Source organism: Scyliorhinus canicula, chromosome 14 (genome assembly GCF_902713615.1).
Source record: "Scyliorhinus canicula chromosome 14, sScyCan1.1, whole genome shotgun sequence".
Lineage (NCBI taxonomy): Eukaryota > Metazoa > Chordata > Chondrichthyes > Carcharhiniformes > Scyliorhinidae > Scyliorhinus > Scyliorhinus canicula.
The window spans coordinates 153,275,614-153,296,256 of record NC_052159.1 but is presented as its reverse complement, the minus strand read 5'-3'; positions in this window follow the sequence as shown (position 1 = coordinate 153,296,256).

Genomic DNA, 20,643 nt, shown 5'->3' with positions numbered 1-20,643 from the left:
CAGGTGTGGATTCTGTCTGCTAAGAAAGCAGACAGCACCGAAACAAACATTCCGCATACTAATGAGGCAATCACCGGGATAATTAGCATATTAATGGAATGATTCCAGAGACAATGGACACAATTGGGGAAGCAACTGTAACATTGTAAAGGATACCAGACACGCAGGCACCAGCGGGGTTCGAAAACAAAGAGCCTGAGAGCCCGCCCAGTAGCTAAGGAACAGCCTCAGTATTGGGGGGATTCAAACATATCGATTGGGAAGAAACCCAATCGATTCCAAGCAGGTAAGGGAGTCCGCCCAAAGGGGTGTGGATCCCTGGGACCTATAAAAGACAGGTCCCACACATGGTTCAGTCTTCTCGTCCAGCCCTCCTCTCTCTTTGACCAGCACTCCTCCGTGGACCAGCACCTCAACCAGCTTTTGCCAAGAAGACCCCGAAGGAGAGAGAGAGAGAGAGGGTTCGGACAGCAGCCGCCAGCAAGTAAGTGTCTCACAACGATCGCTACCAGAGATAGACACTCCTGACCCCTTTTAACTTATACCAACCTGAAGTCTGCAGACCAGAGCAGAGCAAGAGGCCTTGTTCCCTGACCCAGCAGTTCCTTCTAGGTAAGTATTAGTTTATTTAGCGGTAGGAATAGCTTAATCCTTTTAGCGTGTGCATGGGTAGTTATTATAATTGTATTATAATAAACTCAGTTGTTTGAACTTACTAATTGGTGTATGGTTTTGTTGCTTTGAACTTCACCTTGAACTTGTGGCGGTGTCTTAACGATACCTGGCGACTCCAGAGCTAAGTAAAGAAACAGAGCCAAATTAAGTGTTAAGCACACTCACACAGAAGTCGCAACAGCATTGTAAAAGCGAAGCATGTTTTGGTAGTGGTGGCTCGCTGCTACATTTGGAAAGTGCTTGGAAAACGTGGAATTGATGCAGGGAGTGTCGAGTGCCTTTGATTTCAGCATTCATATTCGTATGATATTTATTTTGTTAATGAGCCTGTGTGGAACTGCCTGAAGCTGCTGGGAAATCATTCCATAAAAGGCTATGGGCTTTTATTTATACTTGAGTTTTTTTTCTAATATTTCCATTTTGGGAATTTATAAAAAGTACACACTCAATAAATGAGCAAATTAAAGCCATGAGCAAATATCGCAACGAAAAGCAGTCAGCTGTCCTCAATGCTTCCAACAGTCCCTAATGTTGCCATTGCATTAATAAAGCACAGCACAGGATTTGAGGGAACAGAAGGTTTAATGAATTTTCTCTTTCCGCAGACTGTTTGGATTTGTCCTGATCATGAAACTCAAACCGCGTGTGGTTTCCGGAAGAAAGCTCAGCTAATTCTCTCCTTGCAGGCGATAGGGGTAAGGCATGTAAAATTCAAAAATGCCGATCTATATAAGATGGTCACCAATAAATCCAATAGGGAATTTCGGAGAAACTTCTGCGGTGAGATTGTGGGATTAAGGACCGTACGGAGTGATTGAGGCGAAAGGCAAAGCTTCATTTAGGGAAAGCTGAATAAACACACGGGGGGAAATGGATTAGAAGGATATGTTGACAGGGTCAGATGACATAAAGGGGAAGGGAGGAGAAGCTCTTGTCAATCATATAGTCCTGCGTCAGCCCGATGAATCCAAAGGCCTATTTCTCTGCTGTAAATTTTGGCGAGCCTCACAATCTACAGGGTACATTTTCCGTCTTGCCCATGACGATTCCTGCGGCGGGAATTTAACGGACAATTTAACGGACCATTAAAAGGTCTGTTGACCTCGGGCAGGAATTTCAGGTCTCTGGGTGAGCTGGACTTGAAGGCCCCGCCCTACGTTTGTTAAACTTGACTACTCTTTTAATGGGGACCCAACCGCTCCCCATCCACCATCAAACTCCTCCGTCTGGCTTCGATTGTTCTCACATTGAAGAAATAATAGCTGCATAATTAGTCGAGCTCATAATATGGCTCATTTACACTTGACTGGTGACACACATTCATACACTGAGAGCTGTTCCCTGCAAACAAAAGGAATATGTTCAAGTCTACTGCCTTTTTAGATTAACCAGGAGCTTGGGAAGTCTATAGTTCCTTATCACTGTCTCCATGGCAATGTCTCAGCCAATCATAATCCACTTGCCAACCATTCAGCACCCTTTCTCCTGCAGTTGCGTAAGTTTGAAATTTGCCATTCTTGTGTTTCTGCTGATGAGTGCAAGGTGAAAAGATTCGGCGGCATGTCTCTATTTTCAGCAAGATTAAACAACATCTTCAACTCTGCTCCCTTCTCCCAAATAAGAGGTGTGGCAATGGGTACCCTCAATGTTCTAACTGTTTGTTTGGGATATGTGGAACATTCTTTGTCCCAGTCTTACTCAGACACTCTCCTCGCCTTTATTTCCCTTCATGACCGTATGGATGCTGTTTTCTGCATTCACTACTCTACGTTGGAGAAATGAAACGCCGTTTGAGTGACTGCTTTGCGGAACACCTCCAGTCCGTCTGCAAGCAGGACCCAGACCTTCCTGTCGTTTGATATTTCAACTCACCGCCCGGCTCTCAGGTCCACCCTCGGCCTGCTGCAGTGTTCCAGTGAGGCCCAATGCAGACTCGGGATTAAGCACCTCAATCTTCCGATTAGGCACGTTACAGCCTTCTGGACTTAACATTGGCCGAAGCTCATTTTTCCTGCCGGCTACCCAGCCCCGCTAGTGGGTTTCGCGGTGATGTGGGGTGGTTACACTGGGAAATTCCATGGGAAATCAGCAGGAAGAATTAATCCCGTCGCCAGCGAATGGCCCGCGGCCGTGAAACACGCAGCCAACGTGCCGGAGAGCACGCCCATTCTGGTCAATGTCTTCAGACTGCGAACTGTCTTCTCCACCTTCACCCAATTTTTATTTCTATCGATTTATTGTCATTTCTTCCATCGCTACTATCTCCCCGACCGCCGGCCCCACCCCACCAGGACCACCTGTCCTTTAACACATGGCTTACCCCTGTTCTGCCATTGACAAGTTCTGACCTTTCATTGTGCCGCTTTCACTACTCTTCTTTGTCATTATCACCAACATTTATATTTCCTTTGACCTTTTGCCCATGAGATCTTTGTCAATCCCCACCTATCGCTAGTATTCTATCCAGCCACGGCTTACTCTAACCCCCCCCCCCCCCCCCCCCCCCCCACACACACACACACCATCACAACAGTATAGAACTCACCATATTTCCAGTTCTCTCCAGCTTCCACAAAGAGTCACCCAGAATTGAAAGGTTTGCTCCGAGAAAGCATCCTATCGGGCTGCATGGTGTGGCAACTGCTCGGCCCAAGACCGCAAGAAACTTCAGAGAGTCGTGAGCACAGCCCAGTCCATCACGCAAACCTGCCTCCCATCCATTGACTCTATCTGCACCTCCCGCTGCCTGGGGAAAGCAGGCAGCATAATCAAAGACCCCTCCCACCCGGCTTACTCACTCTTCCAACTTCTTCCGTCGGGCAGGAGCTACAAAAGTCTGAGAACACGCACGATCAGACGAACAGCTTCTTTCCCCCTGTTATCAGACTCCTAAACAACCCTCTTATGGACTGACCTGATTAATACTGCACTCACGTGTGCTTCTCCCGATGCCATTGTCCATGTAGTTACCGTGTGCACCTTGTGTTACCCTATTATGTATTTTCTTTTCTTTTCATTTACTAAATGATCTGTTTGGGCTGCTCGCAGTAAAATACTTTTCACTGTATCTCGGTACACGTGACAGTGAGCAAAACCCAATCCAATCCAAACCACAGATGCTTTAAGTGCCTTTGAAATCACCTCGGAGGCTACTCACCTCCAGGACCATTAGGGATGGGCGACAAATGATGGCCTTGACAGTGACCCCCATGTCCTATCAAAAACTAAAAAAAGATTCCTGAAACTTTCACTCACATATTCAGGCAGCTTTCCTTTCTGCATTTGTACCTGATGTTCTTTTGCAGAATTTCCGGAATATTTAATCACAGACGATTTTATATGATTAAAATTAATCTTATTACTCAGATCTGTTTATCTGTGACTGTTTACCAGCTGCTAAGATCCAGCATCAATCCTGGCTTGTCAAACACAGCAGGTAATTGACTGCCTTACAATTAATAGACTAAACGTTTTATATAAAGATCAGAGAAAGGAAAACCTTAGCAACAATGTTCATTAGCTATCTTTAGTCCACTGTAATAAGTATGTAGTATTTTAAGTAGATTCAGTCAGAGTTAATGGCAGTGTAGAGAGTGTCACTGCAATATATTTAAACTGATTGTAAAAAAAAAACAAGATAAACATTGACTTTCAAAGCGGAATTGGATAAGCAACTAAAGTGAAATAAAATTGTCGGGGCTGAAGGGCAAGGAAGCGAGGCTACCTGAGTTACGCATGCAGAGAGCAAGTCTGGCTGCCCTTTGCTGTAACTATTCTATGTTTCAGTATGATTCTATAAAGAGGAAACTGGAATAATGCTTGTGCCATATTTCGCTGCCGAAATAATGCTGAGGTTCAGGACGCGATAGGGCAAATTAATTGATTCTTTCACGTGATGTAGGAGGCACTGGCTGGGCCAGAACTTGTTGCCCATCCCTAATTGCCCCATAGGAAGGTGGTGGTGAGTCGCCTTCTTGATCCGCTGCAGTCCTTGATATGTAAAGTACACCCGCAGTGCTGTTAGGCAGGGAGTTCCAAGGTTTTGACCCTGTGGCAATGAAGGAACGGCTGATATATTTCCAAATCAGTCAATAAATATCTTTACAGTTAACAGTTCTTAAATCAAAGAAGAAATGCTAACTTACTTCCGAAAGTTGCCACTACATATTCCAGTTAAGCAAACCACTATAGTCCAAATACCACTTATGAATAAAGTCAGGTTTTACTTGCTTTTCTCTGTGCAGATAACTTGGGGAGGACCTTTCCGGAGCAAACTGGAATACACGTCTTGTCAGACTAAATTTCCATGGCAAACTGCAACTGCATACAGACCTGACTGCTCCCTTTAATTACATCATATGTACCCTAAGCAATGATCCACACTCCAGTGGGTTCCAAACCAAAACCATATTCCATTAGCCAGCTATCTGCACACAAATAGTTGCTTCTCAAATCTAGCAGCAGAACACTCCTCCTTCAAAATTAAAGATTTCCTCACTTTTACGAGACCTTAATCACAGTTTCAGCAGACATACTGACTGCATGCATTTTAAACCCATCTTTTCAATAACAACACCGCAACAAATAGAAAATATAACAATTTCTTATTCTAATCACAGGTAGTTGTTAATTACTGCCAGTCAAGCATTTGCGGAACTGAAAATTACCTGTTAATATCTAATTCCTTCAGTTGTAATTGATGTTGGAGATTTGAACAACGTCAGATTTAACAATTTTTACCTAATTTTCCTTTCTGTTTCTTTTTCTCTCTCTAGTAATCCAATCTTTCTTTCCCTCTCTTTATTTCTCCTTCTGAACTGGATTTGACGTTAAATTCACCCACTCTATGACACTGCCTTCTCAGTCCTTGTGCAGTTGATGTCAGTATTTCAGTCTGCCCGGGTACACAGTCACTTGCTTGATCACTCAGGTCCCAGATGCTTGAATCCACCCTTACATTAAACGCGCGCATGTTCAACAATTCGATGCGCAAAATATTTTAAAGCCTAAATGTTAAAGGGAAAGTCTAACCGGTGCCTTTAGAGACATTCCTGCAACAGAATTTGGCTCAGTCCTTTGTTAAGGCACATAACGCAAAGCAGAATGTTGGTGCAGTAATACTTTTCTGCCACAGGAGGTCATTATGTTGCAAAGGATGGCCTTCTCAAATCCGACTAATCTTGGCATGGATGTGTTAAAGTTCAGGCCCAAAAAACATGTTTTGCGCATTAGAGGCCCAATTGTGACAATGTTTACTGCCAGAAATGTCTTCTGTAGCTTCCCTCTTAGCTGTGTGAGCATGCAGTCGCACCTTGTAGGCCAGGAAGATCCCAGATTCACTTCCTCTTTGCCACTCATCGCCCAGAGATAATTGGGTGAGCATCACATGGGGTTGGCAATCATCCAGGGTTGTCACCGCAGATTAATCTCCAGGACTATGGCACGAGGAAAACCGGGGAGAACAGTCATCGGGGCAATTTGGAAAAAGAAACCGGTGCTTTGCTTTGCACAGCCTTCAAACACTTTTTATTTTTAAGGATGAAAACATTGGAGGTTGGCGAATAGGTTGCTTGATTGTCAAGAATCATTTAATTGTGTGAGGTTGAGAAACATCCATAATGGACATGCCAAGCAACCAATGGAAGAGAGTGCGGGGCTGGAGTTGTAGGAGGTTGGATGTCACGTGATGAGGCCTGGCCAAGCAGGCTTGGCAACCAGGGCTCAGTTAGACAGGGACAAGTGGATGGCTTGGTAGAGGAGTGGTTAGCACTGTTGCCTCATGACACCAGGGTCCCGGGTTCGATTCCTGCTTGGGTCACTGTCTGTGCGGAGTCTGCACGGTCTCCCAGTGTCTGCGTGGGTTTCCTCCGGGTGCTCCGGTTTCCTCCCATAAGTCCCAAAAAGACGTGCTTGTTCGATGAATTGGACATTCTGAATTCTCCCTCCGTGTCCCTGAACAGGCACCAGAATGTGGCGACTGGGGTATTTTCACAGTAACTTAATTGCAGTGTTAATATAAGCCTACTTGTGACAATAATGAAGATTATATTATTCAAAAAAAAGGGAGTCGATCATTTTAGGATTGAGGTGAGGAGGAATTTCTCCACCCAAAGGGCTTGTGGTGCTCCACTGGTTGAATATATTCAAGCCTGAGTTCTCTCAGGGAATCAAATAATAGGGAGAGGAAAGAGGAAAGTGGAGTTGAGGCCAATGATCAGCTATGATAGTGTATCATTGCGAAACAAGCTCAGAGGAAATCTATTTCTTAAGCTCTTAAATAAAACCACACAGCAACTACCTGTTCCCCTGCAAAATCATCTCACAAATCCCTTAATTTTCAAAACAGTTGACCACATCTATTCCATCACTTTCATCGTCGCCATCAACATCCCAAAAGGTGAACAGAGACAAAAGGAGGATTGATTTATGTGTTTCCATTCAGATTTTGATCATTTTCAAGTTTAATAGAATTCCTGGCAGGTGAGAAAACATTGAAATGCACCCGAGGAAGCGTCAGACGGACTCGGCTCGTTCTCTATTTTCTCTAACTCTATTTTCTCTAACTCTACTTTTTCTCTCCACAAAGGCTGCCAGACCTGCTGAATTTATCCAGCATTTTCCTGCTTTTGTTTCAGATTCCAGTATCCACAGTATTTTGCTTTCATCAAAAGCCGCCCACAGCCTTTTAAAGACCTGCAGCGGCGGCAGAAGGCGGCAGAAGCTCTGAGCTACATTGTCTATGCTTCCAGTGACAAGTGCATTAAAGGCAGAGAGCTCATCATTAATAATGAAGAAGCCAGAACTGTGCACAGTACTTTTCAAACGTGGTCTAACTAAGGTTTGATACACGGTTAATGTAGCGGCAGCTTCTCTACTTTTGAAGACTATCCTTCTAGAAAGGACCATGAAAGATCAACCCTGCTGGATGCTTCGCTGATATTTGAAAGATTTTCCAGCATCAGTTAATTACACAGAACATAGAACATACAGTACAGGAAGAGGCCATTCGGCCCATCGGGTCTGCACTGATCCACTTAAGCCCTCATTTCCACACTATCCCCGTAACCCAATAACCCCTCCTAACCTTTTTGGTCACTGAGGACAATTTATCATGGCCAATCCACCTAACCTGCACGTCTTTGGACTGTGGGAGGAAACCGGAGCACCCGGAGGAAACCCACGCCGACACGGGGAGAACGTGCAGACTCCGCACAGACAGTGACCCAGCGGGGAATCGAACCTGGGACCCTAGCGCTGTGAAGCCACAGTGCTAATCACTTGTGCTGCCCTGCAAGGCCATGTTCCAATACTTGACTATATTTTTATAAAATTCATTCATTTATGGCTCGGCCAGCATTTGTTGCCCATTACTAATTGCCCTGGCAATGGTTAGGCCATTTAGGAGGGCATTTAGGAGTCAACCACAGCACCGTGGCTGTGGATCTGGAGTCACATCCTGGCCAGACCAGGAGAGGACAGCAGATTTTCTTCCCGAAAGGGGATTAATGAACCAAATGAACAATCGACATTGGTTTCATGCCAGGTTTTTTTTTTGCTGAATTCAAATTCCACCGCCTGCCATGGTAGGATTCGAACCCAGGTCCCTAAAGCATTGCCCCGGGTCTCTGGATTGCCAGTCTGGTGACAAAACCAGCCTCCCTCAATAAATAGATATATCGCCCTGTTGCTAATGTTGTTCAGTTTATGTCTTTACAATCAAGGGGTTAATAAGATCTAAATTACTTTGATTCCCCAAGCTAAATAGCTGGGTATGTTCTGGCAAGCTGCTTGTTGAAAAATACAATAATCATGATCTGTGTTACGTAATCCCAATGTGGCTAATTATCGCAATGCTTCCTTGATTCTTCAGGATTTTAAAGGTTCCGTCTCACATGTTACATTTCTGCTTCTCTAGCAGAATATAGTTCATTGGGAAAATAGTCGAAGCGAAAGAAGAATGATTTAAAAATAAATAATGATTAAAGCAGTGGAGAACAGCCCAAGAGAAAAGCGCACGTGAATGGATTGAACCTATTTCTGCGTTACAATTTCTATGTATTTCTTTGGGAGAACGTTTTGCTGGGGTTTCGTAAAGACATAAGTGCTTCCCTGATAGATTTTATTTGACAAATCTCTATCGCAGTGGTAATTAATTACACGTGGTTGAAGACCATCATGGTTCTCTGAGACATCAAAGTATTTTCATACTTTGGACATGCGGAGTCTGCACATCCTCCCCGTGTGTGCGTGGGTTTCCTCCGGGTGCTCCGGTTTCCTCCCACAGTCCAAAGATGTGCAGGTTAGGTGGATTGGCCATGATGAATTGCCCTTAGTGTCCAAAATTGCCCTTAGTGTTGGGTGGGGTTACTGGGTTATGGGGATAGGGTGGAGGTGTGGGCTTGGGTAGGGTGCTCTTTCCAAGAGCCAGTGCAGACTCGATGGGCCGAATGGCCTCCTTCTGCACTGTAAATTCTATAATAATAATAATACATTTTAGAATGGTCTATGTTACAGTCAGGCAAAACGCATGGGGAGAATTTGGCCTTCAGTGTTCCCACAGTTGCCAAGGTTTCTTCATTTCCATTTGGCAACGTGTATTCAACACATTTTGACAGTGTTATTGTTAATCAAACTTCGTCACTTGCAGAGTGTTTCGTCTTTAAATTAACTCAGAGACCAGTCCAAGACTGGAAATGTGTGCTACAATACGTTACATCAAAATAGATCAAGCAACGGAATATTCTTAACGAGTGTTGCTGACAGAGTGGGGAAGGTTGGCTCTTGCCTCGTTCACCCACACCAACCACGGCAACCCCTGATGAGCTAGCTCCAATCTCCCAACTGGAAAGTTAAAGCCCTTTTGGGATCATTGTGCTCCTGTACGAGGAGGTTTAAAATATGGAGGAGGTGCGCGTGCAAATGTAGAAAAATGACGGATAGGTAAAGGGCAGCTGGGCCATCAAACATGCCCCGGTTTTCACAAAGGTCATAGAACCATGGCTTCCTCCCTCCGAAATATTGACCGATGGGGTGTGCTGTCAGGCGAGAAGATGGAATTCACCCCCAATAACTTCTGGTGCATGAATAAACTCATGTTTCAAGTCGTAATAATGTTGGAATATATTTGCTGACTGGTCTGGTGGGAATGCTGACTGAGGTGGCTCGAGAGACACTCTGGAGGCTTCCATTTGTCACAAAGGAGTCTATTAACGAAGGGCAAAGGCTGGTAATTATACTGGCACAGAGCACAATAGGATCTTCAGCTCCGGGGTCCACACTGCCCGGGCCTCTGCTCACAAGACCCCGCGCCAATTCGCTATTGGCCGTGGTTCACGGGTTCCCATACGATTGGCCTGAGCCAGTCACGTGATCCACCAAACCCCGCCCCCTTAAAAGTGATGCGCTACCACATTGACTCTCGCGCATTGCGTTCCAGAGAGTGGTCGATTCTTGTCTGGGGAAGAGGATAAATCATACTGAAGGCATGTATCTTTATAGAAAGCAATCGGGTCTGCATGTAATCCTGATACCTCATAACAGTGACGACACTTCGAACGTTATTCATTGAATGCAAAGTGCCCTGGAGTGCCTGGGGCAAATTATAGCGATTTTATAGCAAATTGCAAAAGGCAATTTATAAATGCAAGCCCTTATTTTTCCTTTATGTTATCTTCTGGACTAGTTTCAGTCACCTAAAGGGGATCAGAGAGGAATTTCCAGAGTATTTTTCCCTTCCTTTTAAAAGAAATAAATTTAGAGTACCCAATTCATTTTTTCCAGTTAAGGGGCAACTTAGCGTGGCCAATCCACCTGCCCTGCAGATCGTTTGGGTTGTGGGGGTGAGACCAATGCAAACACGGGGAGAATGTGCAAACTCCACACGGAAAGTGACCCAGAGCCGGGATTGAACCCGGGTCCTCGGTGCTGTGAGGCAGCAGTGCTAACACACTGTGGCGCCGGGCTGCCCTAGTATTTTTCCCTTACTGGCTGGTGTGAGATGGGGGGGTGGGGTGGGGGGTGGTGTGGGAGGATGCCAAGGGAGGGAAGACGATGCTGCAGCCATAGTGAGCATGGGGCTGGCTTGACCAGTTGTATTTTACTTGCCCATCAATTCTGTATGTTCGGAAGAGAAAGCTGGTTTGCTACTGAAAGAGATTGTGCAGTGTTAAGCTGACACCTCACTGGACCCCAACATGTATTCTATGGACATTTATTGGACTAACTGAACACATGTATGGTCATGTAAGGCCCATTGGATGTCCAGAAAGGCAAGGATTTCGACTGACACAGAGGTTCGTATTGACTCTCAGCTCTGAACAGCCTTTTGCCATTTAATATTAACAGAAGACTGTGATAATGATGGATGAGGCATCTGAGGAAGTAGTTCAAAGCTGTCCTGCAATTTAACCTGCCCCTGACAAATCATTTTTCCCTTAAAGATTTAGAATCTTCCCATATCATTTCAATAGCAATCCCAATACTATGGGGTGCATCAGTGAGAAGGTTTCTAGACTGCTGGATGAGGAGCCCAATCTCACTGTATTGCCGTCTGATCCCATTACTGAGACACTGCTATTGTTTTTGGAGAGGAAAAAAAACACAGGAAGTTAGATAATATTCACCAAAGGACACGGCGCTCTGTGTTAATCAGTGGGAGGCTGTTTTGGGAATGCACTGCAGGTGGCGAAATGGCATCTTGTGCAAAGCTCTACACTGGGTATTTAAAGAGGTTTCTTTGACGTCGCTGTGAAGACTCAGAACGTTCGTAGAATTGAGAAAGCATGGAGCCAACACAGAGGGATGCAAATGGACTCCAAAGTGTTTGCTTTAGTTCAATGCAAAGATTTTACAAAAATGATCAGAAACTGGACCTTCTTGAGCCTGCTGTATGGGCGCAAACTGAACACAATAGAGACAATTCCCGGACGCAACTTTGCACGAATCGCAGCCGCCAATAATGATGAGATTTGTGGTCCACAAGTGTCGATTTGAGACATTAACAAGGAGTTTAGATGAAGAATGTTCCTATGTAGATGGAGGGAGTTTTTGTGTGGCCAGAGTGTGTTAGTGTGTAGAGAATGTGTGTTAATCAAAAGAGTTTTCATTTGAAAATGCCAATGTGTTGACATGTTGGTGCAGAATGGCACTCACTTTGCCAACAGGTGCTAACTTCACCTCAGTTTGGGAAGCAATTCTATCCAGGAACTGGTTAATTACTGAGGTTTGGAGCCAGAAGTTGTTCAATGGGGTGGGTAGCGCGAGTTTAGAAATTCCCCAACTTGTTGGATCCACCTTGGTCAAACGTAACCCCATAGTTGTGAATTTTGCTCTGGAGCATTGGGGCAGAGCAGGGCAGGGGGGTTGATGAGCTGACTGGTTATAAGACCTACCTCTGTTCGCTGACACGTTGTCCTAGTCATTGCCCTTGAGCTGTCAGCCATTACACCTCACGATTTTATCCCCACCCCCATGGCCCCTCAAACTCTCCATGCCAACTCAGGCCCTCACCCACCCCCATGATCTCTCATGCTAACCCAATGCCAACTCACCTGATCAGATGAAAAAAAAAAACGTCCAGCAAGCTAATCAGCTCTCACTTCCACACATTAAATAATGAAAGCATTCTCAGCCATAAAGCCCGTTCAAAGCTTTTAAACCTCCTCAAGTGCTTTGTTTCTTATGAAACTGAACTTCTATTCAGACATCAAATACATCTAATCTTTTAATAGCCTCTTTAAACTGTCAAACTGTGAATGCAGAATCCCCTGCTGAGGTGGTTGAAACCCAGCCAAGGTTTCATACTGGCACAACAATAACCCTCGGGGAAATACCAACAAAGAGCTCTAATGAAACTGTATGAGCCAGTGTCACTTTTTTCGAACCTGAGTCTAAGAATCTAGGTTGACTCCCCCCAGTGTAGTACTGAGGGAGTGCTGCATTGTGTGAGGTGCTGTGGTTTGGATCAGAATTAAATGAAGGCTTCCTCCAACTTGTGGATGTGAAAGACCCATGGTACGGAAGAGCTGGGAGTCCTCCCTGATGTCTTGGCAAATGATTAAACCTCACTTAACATGACAAAAAATGGGTTATTTGGCCATTATCACATTGCTGTCTGTGGGAGTTTGCAGCGTGTGTGCTGATTGGTCGCTATGCCTTCTAATCGACAATTAATTTCAAAGTATTTAATTGGCTGTAAAGCACTTGAGGTTGTCTGACCGTTCGGTGTGTAGAAGGTCTTTGAGCAGATTTCTCGGTTGCGCTAAGGATGGGTCAGAAATTCTTACCCAAAGGCAACGGACTGCGCTCCAAATCTGCCGACCCCATCCGCACCGATGATCCCCGGGAATGGGACGAATAAATCCCAGCCTTTCTTTGTTTTGCATTATTGCCATTCCTTATTTAATCAGCCTCCAAGCCACAAGTTAAAAAAGATAAATACAATGAGCAGAATAACATAAACAACAGACACGATACTAGAGGCATCATCCATTTAAAAAGGGCAACAAACCACAATAATGGAAATGAACAATCGAATAACAGGAAGCAATGCCCCACTCAACCCCATAAACAGAGAAGTAATATTTAAAATCCCAAAACTGATACAGTTACATGAAGAGTTTGGTGTGTGCAGTGTATGGGCAGCACGGTAGCATGGTGGTTAGCATAAATGCTTCACAGCTCCAGGGTCCCAGGTTCAGTTCCCGGCTGGGTCACTGTCTGTGTGGAGTCTGCACACCCTCCCCGTGTGTGCATGGGTTTCCTCCGGGTGCTCCGGTTTCCTCCCACAGTCCAAAGATGTGCGGGTTAGGTGGATTGGCCATGCTAAATTGCCCGTAGTGTCCTAAAAAGTAAGGTTGGGGGGGGGGGGGGTTGTTGGTTTACGGGTATAGGGTGGATACGTGGGTTTGAGTAGGGTAATCATTGCTCGGCACAACATCGAGGGCCGAAGGGCCTGTACTGTTCTATGTTCTATGTTCTAAGAGCTGAGAGACACTAGAATTGATCCTTGGGGCAGAGAAGGAAGGGCCAATTTGAGATGTTCACAATCATGAAAAGGTTTGGATAGTAGATGAGGAGAAAGCGTTTCCATTTGTAGGAGGATCAGTAACCAGCTTTGAAATAATGAGCCAAAGAGCTACTGGGGAGATTGCGTGTTCAGTTGCTGAGTACAAGGAATTAATCTGTTCCATTTGGAGTACACCTTCTCAAGGAAAATTGGGGATTCCATAATAGGAGAAAAAGAAAGAGAAGGAGAATTTGTTTTTACGTGGTGAGCTATTATGATCTAGAATGTAATTCCTGAAAGGGTAACTTCAACAAACTCCTCTCTGGGGGATGGGGGGGGGGGGGGGGGGGGATTGATCAGAAAATGAAACTGTCAAACATTGGGGTGTGGCTTTAGGTTGCCATTGGAGTTGGAAAATGGAGGTGAAAAATGAAGAAGACAAATTTGGAAGGTTGCGGCTGCTGTGAATCTCTGAATGTGGCCACAGATGACATTAACCGAGATGCAATTCGTTGCTCTGTCAAGCAGGTGAGATATACACTCTGCACTGAACAAAGCCAATTCATTACCTCCCTAGTGAGGTAGTAAAGCTGGAAGACCGCTCTCTCGGATTTGTCAGGATAGCAGGCTCCTGCTAAGGGTATGGCATCGTTAATCACAGCCACATTGTGCACTACATAGCAAGCACCAAGTGTATATATGTCCAAGAGGAGCCCCCACTCAGCGCTCTGCTTGTGTGTGAGGGCAGGCAGCACATTATGTGAGTGACCCAACACTCCTGGTGCCATGGTGAGGGAGTGCTGTATTTCATACGTCTCCCAAGTGGCCTATCTTGCCTTGAGTACCTCTGGTCTGACTCAGGTTACTTCAAACTGCTTCATTTACACTATATACATAATGAGCTACAAGGTAGGTGCATCTCAGACTATTCCATCTGCTCTAGTGCCTCTGGCATTATGACTGCTGATGTCACGGTTGTAGGACGCTAACTCAGCCCCATGACTATTAATTTATTCTTCCACATGCTGCATGTTAATGATGAGGTGTTAATCAGAGGTGCCCCAGGTGAATACAAAAGATCCCATGGCCATTATGGGAAGAACGATATGGGAGTTCCCCCTCAGGGTGTTGGTCAATACTCAGGCAACATCACAGAAAACAGGTGGTCTCCACATAATAATAATAATCTTTATCATTGTCACAAGTAGGCTTACATTAACACTGCAATGAGGTTACTGTGAAAATCCTCTAGTTGCCACACTCCGGCGCCTGTTCGGGTACACTGAGGGAGAATTCAGAATGTCCAACTCACTTAGCTAGCATGTCTTTCGGGACTTGTGGGAGGAAACCGGAGCGCTTGGAGGAAACCCACGGACACACATTGGGTGGGATTCTCCGACCGCCCGCTGGGTTGTAGAATCCCCGGGGGGGCACGAAACCCGCCCGGCCGCTCCAATGTCGGCTGCCATATTCTCCATGCTGGTTTTCGGGTGGGGGCAGGGTTCATGCCGCGCCGGTTGGGGGCCGTTGGCAGCGACCCGCCCGGCAATTCTCCGGACCCTGATGGGCCGAGCAGCCGTTGTTTCCTGACCGGTCCCACCGGCGTGAAATGGACATGGTCCATCACGGCGGGACCTGGCTCGGAGGCTGGCTAGGTGAGTCCTTGGGGGGGGGGGGGGGGGGGGGGGGGGGGGGGATCCGTCCCGGGGGGTGGGGGCCCCCACAGTGGCCTGGCCCGCGATCGGGGCCCACCAATCTGCGGGCGGGCCTGTGATGTGGGGGCACTCTTTCCTTCTGCGCCGGCCTCTGTAGGGCTCCGCCATGCCGGCGCGGAGAAGAACTCCCCCTGCGCACACGGCGGCTGGTCTGCGCATGTGCGGTACCACGGCGGCGGATCTGCGCATGCACCAACTCATGCCGGCCCTTTGCCACCGGTTGGCGCAGCGCCAACCCCTCCAGCGCCGGCCTAGCCCCCGTAGGTGCGGAGGATTCTGCACCTTCCGGTCGGCCCGACTCCGCAGTGGTTCGCGCCGCTCTTGGCGCCGGGTTGGGCCATTCGGCCAGTTGCGGCAGAATTCCGCCCATTATTTCATTGCTGTTTGTTGGATCTTGCTGTGTAACAATTGAAGAGCACCCTTCCTGTATTACAACAGTGACTACACTTCAACAATACTTAATTGGTTATAAATTGCTTTGGGACACCCCAAGGCTGTGCAAGACATTATATAAATGCAAATCTTTCTTTCTTTACTACCAAATTACTCTTCTGTCGTGACAAAGAACTGTGAGAGGACTTCTTTCAATCTTACTGAGAAGTTACAATTTGAACTCTCACATTGAGTGTTCCATTGCACAGGCTTGTTTAAAAAAGGGCGCATAAATTTTAGTTTATTTAATCAGCTGGACTGCAGTATTTTTACTACCCCTAAAGTCAGATACTATTTTGTCCTCCACGGGTCTGGAGGAATGATAATATGCTGCAAAACAATAATAATTTTTAACTGACATTTGACATGCTAAAGAATGGGGCCCCAGAGGTTAGGTATTCACTGCAAAATGGCTGTTCCAATTGTAGGGTACACTGTGGGGCCGCTGATTTTAAAAGTACATTTGGCTCTAAATCATTCAAAGAACAAATAATAAGGCCCTCTTCCATTTGGCCTCATACAATTGTGTGAAAACCATGTCACCACTTCTATATTTTTTGAATTTATATCAGTGTAAGGAGCTCTGGGACCCACTTATCGCAGTTTAGGTAGTTCTCACTCTCCAGCAGTTTCAATATAGAATTACATTAGAATGTATAGCGCAGGAACATGCCATTCTTTGTTTTTATAATCTTTATTGTCACAAGTAGGTTTACATTAACACTGCAATGACATTACTGTGAAAAGCCCCTAGTCACCACATCCTGGCACCTGTTCGGGTACACAGAGGAAGAATTCAGAATGTCCAAATTACTTAACGAGCACGTTTTCTGGGACTTGTGGGAGGAAACCGGAGCGCCCGGAGGAAACCCACACAGACATGGTGAGAACCTACAGGCTCCGCGCCGACAGTGACCCAAGCCAGGAATCAATCTCAGGTCCCTGGAGCTGTGGAGCAACAGTACTAACCACTGTGCTACCATGTCAATCCAACAGAACCTTTCCAACATTTAAGCGACATAAAAGGCTCACATTGGTTTCCTTCACCTAATTCTACCTATCTACATCATGGTACAGAACTTGCCTATTGCTGAAAAGAGAGACAGCTTTTTGTCTTGGGAAAGGCATTGGGAAAGTCATAATCTAATCAGCATGGCTTCATGAAAGGGAAATTGTGTCTGCCTAATATATTAGAGTTTTTCGAGGGAGTTTCTACCAGAGTGGATAGAGGGGAACCAGTAGATGTGATGTATTTGGACTTCCAGACGGCGTTCAACAAGGTGCCTCACAAAAGGTTAAGTCATAAGAGAAGAGCCCATGGTGTTGGAGGTGGTACATTGCCATGGACAGAGAATTGGCTAATGGGCAAGACACACTGAGTGGGGATAAGGGGCTCTTTTTCAGATTGGTGACCTGTAACCAGTGGCGTTCCACAGGGATCAGCGCTGGGGCCACAACTGTTTATAATATAACAATGACTTGGAGGAAGGAAGCAAATGTACTGCAGCCAAATTTGCAGCTGACAGGAAAATAGGTGGAAGTGCAAGTTGCGAGAGCGATACAGTTTGCAAAGAGTTATTGATAGTTTAGGTAATTGGGAAAAATGTTGGCAAATGGAGTATAATGTGGGAACATGCGAATTTGATCATTTTGGAAGGGAGAACAAAAGAACAGAGTGTTATTTAAAAGTTGCAGAAAGCTGCAACGAAAAGGGACTTTGGGGGGACTTGTGCACGAAACACAGAAAGCCAGCAGACAGGTACAGCAGGTAATCAGGAAGGCTAATGGAATGTTGGCTCTTATTTCAAGGGGATTGGAGTATAATAGGAATGAAGACTTGCTGTAACTGTACAGAGCATTGGTGAGACCACATCTGGAGTAATGTGAGCAGTTTTGGCCTCCGTATTTAAAGGGAAGATATTTGGCTGGATTCCCCGTCCCCACCTACCAGTAGCGGAGTTCCTGATGCGGCAGAGAATCCAGTCTCCGGCAAAAAACTGGAATGGCACTGGACGCCAATCCCGTTCTGATGTTCCGGATGGCAGCAGCATCGATGTTCGTGCCCCGCGCTAGTGGGAGGATGCAAATGGATCTATTAGACACAATGGCGTCCTATTAAGGGGCCAGGGCACCATATTCTCCAAGCCCGCCTGATTCTCCAGTCCTCTGCGCCTGGATTCACGTGGGTGAGAATTGGTGCAGGTATTGACAAATGTGGCCCTGGCACAGTGCACCTTGCAGTGGGCCAAGGGATAACTTTTTATGGGAATGGCCCCTAAAGTCCACTGGAGGGCCACCCTCCCTGCACAATGTAACTCCTGCTAACTCCACCCTCATCAGGGACTAGTTTAGCACAGTTGGCTAGTAATGCAGAACAAGGCGAGCAGCGCAGGTTCAATTCCCGTATTGGCCTCTCCGAACAGGCACCGGAATGTGCCAACGAGCGGCTTTTCACAGTAACTTAATTGAAGCCTACTTGTGACAATAAGCTATTATTATAGAACATAGAACATAGAACAGTACAGCACAGAACAGGCCCTTCGGCCCTCGATGTTGTGCCGAGCAATGATCACCCTACTCAAACCCACATATCCACCCTATACCCGTAACCCAACAACTCCCCCCCCCCCCCCCCTTAACCTTTAGGACACTACGGGCAATTTAGCATGGCCAATCCACCTAACCCGCACATCTTTGGACTATGGGAGGAAACCGGAGCACCCGGAGGAAACCCACGCACACACGGGGAGGACGTGCAGACTCCGCACAGACAGTGGCCCAGCCGGGAATCGAACCTGGGACCCTGGAGCTGTGAAGAATTTATGCTAACCACCATGCTACCGTGCTGCCCATATGATCAGACCCCCTACCAGAAACCCCCACTGGAGACCTCCAATTACAGAGACCTTCACCAGAGACTCCCCAGTTACAGAGACCTCCATCAGAGACCACTCTGGAAGCCCCCAAATGAGTGACCATGGCCTGGAAGCTAGGCTGTAGTCCAGACAGAGGCAACTCCTGCACCACATCAAAGACAGTTAAGTGCTTTCTGCAGAGGAAAAGAGGAAGTGAGGGCACTCAAAGCACTTAACTGGCTTTGATGTGGTACAAGAGTTGTTAATTATAGCTGGATGTTTGAAGACATTGTCGTTGTTTGGCAACTGACTACTTAAAAGCATCTCAAGCATGAAAGGAGATGAATTAAACAATGCAGACAGCTGTGCATATGTGGAAGTTGTTAATTCAAGCCTAGTTACAGCAATTGCACAGAGATATGAATGAAAGGCTTACAGGTCAAAGATCTGAAGTGGTTTAAACCCAGCTGACAGGGTTTCTCTTTCCAGGAATGTATGGGCGCTGCTTCACCTGCCTGAACCAACAGGTGTATTGCTGAATGGGGGGGGGCTCTCCAATTGGGGGGGTCTCTGTAATTGGGGGGGGGGTCTCTGCAATTGGGGGTGAGTCTCCCTCATGGGGTATCTGGTGGTGGTTTTGTGGGGGGTAGTTGTTGGATTACCCCTGTACTGTGTCGGGGGGGGGGGGAGAGGCTGACCCAGAAACCCCTGAGGGGGGGGACAGCGGAAGAGCGATGTGAGGGGGAGGGTGGCCCAGCTGCCGGACCTCGCTATTGGGCCACCTACTCAAAATGGCGACCTGATGGCGGGATTCGGGAGAGAATTCTACGCAATCCCCATCATGCATAAATTTGCATGTAAAGGGATTGTGAATCGCTTCTGGATTTGCTCTCCCAGTGTGATCGCAAATCACTTGCGCTTCAAATCCGGCAGTAGAACATAGTCCCCCAAATGGAGAACTCCGGCTATTATGTCATTGGAGGCAGTTCAGGGGGACGTTCACTGGGATGGTCCTCGGTATGGAGGGATCTTCTTATGCGCAAAGGTTAAACAGGTTTGGACTCAATTCATTGGAATTTAGAAGAATGAGAGGGGATCTCATTGAAACTTCCTTGGCCGGGGCCCTCCCTTCCGGGTGACCAAGTCCCCACGCCGGCGGGAAAACCGGCAGGGGGGGGGGGGTCGGAGAATCCCGCCCAAGGGGTTTGACAGGGTAAATGCTGAGAGGCACAGTCTCAGAATAAAGGGGTGCCAATTTAAGACTGAGATGAGGAGGAACACTCAGAGGGTTGTGAGTGTTCAGAACCTCTTGCCACAGAGAGCTCTGGCGGCAGAGTCCTTGTGTATATTGAAGGCTGTGATAGACAGATTATTGATCAGTGAGGGAGTCAAGGGTTACGGGGGAAGGGATGGAAGGAGGGCGCGAGGAATGTCGGGTCGGCCATGATCCTTTTGAATAGTGGAGGAGACTCGAAGGGCCGAACGGCCTACTCCTGTTCCAGTTTCTTTAGGTTTTATGGTCAGTTATCATGACAAATGCAAGAATGTCAAATTTCAAATGATCACAACAATTTGTGCAACAGGAGGCAAGGGTGATGATTGATTGACATGTCAACACTGATTAGCTGCAGCTAATCACACTCAGCAGTTTGCCAGGAATTGGAATGTTCTACTTGAAAAGGTGATGGAAGTTGAATCCATTAGTAATTTTAAAAGGGAGCTTGACAGGTACAGTAAAACTTCTGCTATCTGGCAGTCTACCAACCAAAAGCTTTGACTAATCAGAATTCTGGATTTGGGTCTGTTATCTGAGAGGAGGTATTGGGCACAATGTTCCCGTCTTTAGCCTAACTGCTCCGCCAGTTGTGAATCAGGACTGTTTCCCGAGGAGTGAAGCTGATGTGCTGTTCAACTACCACTCTGAATTTTTTTCTCACGTATGGGGTTCTATGCTAAACCT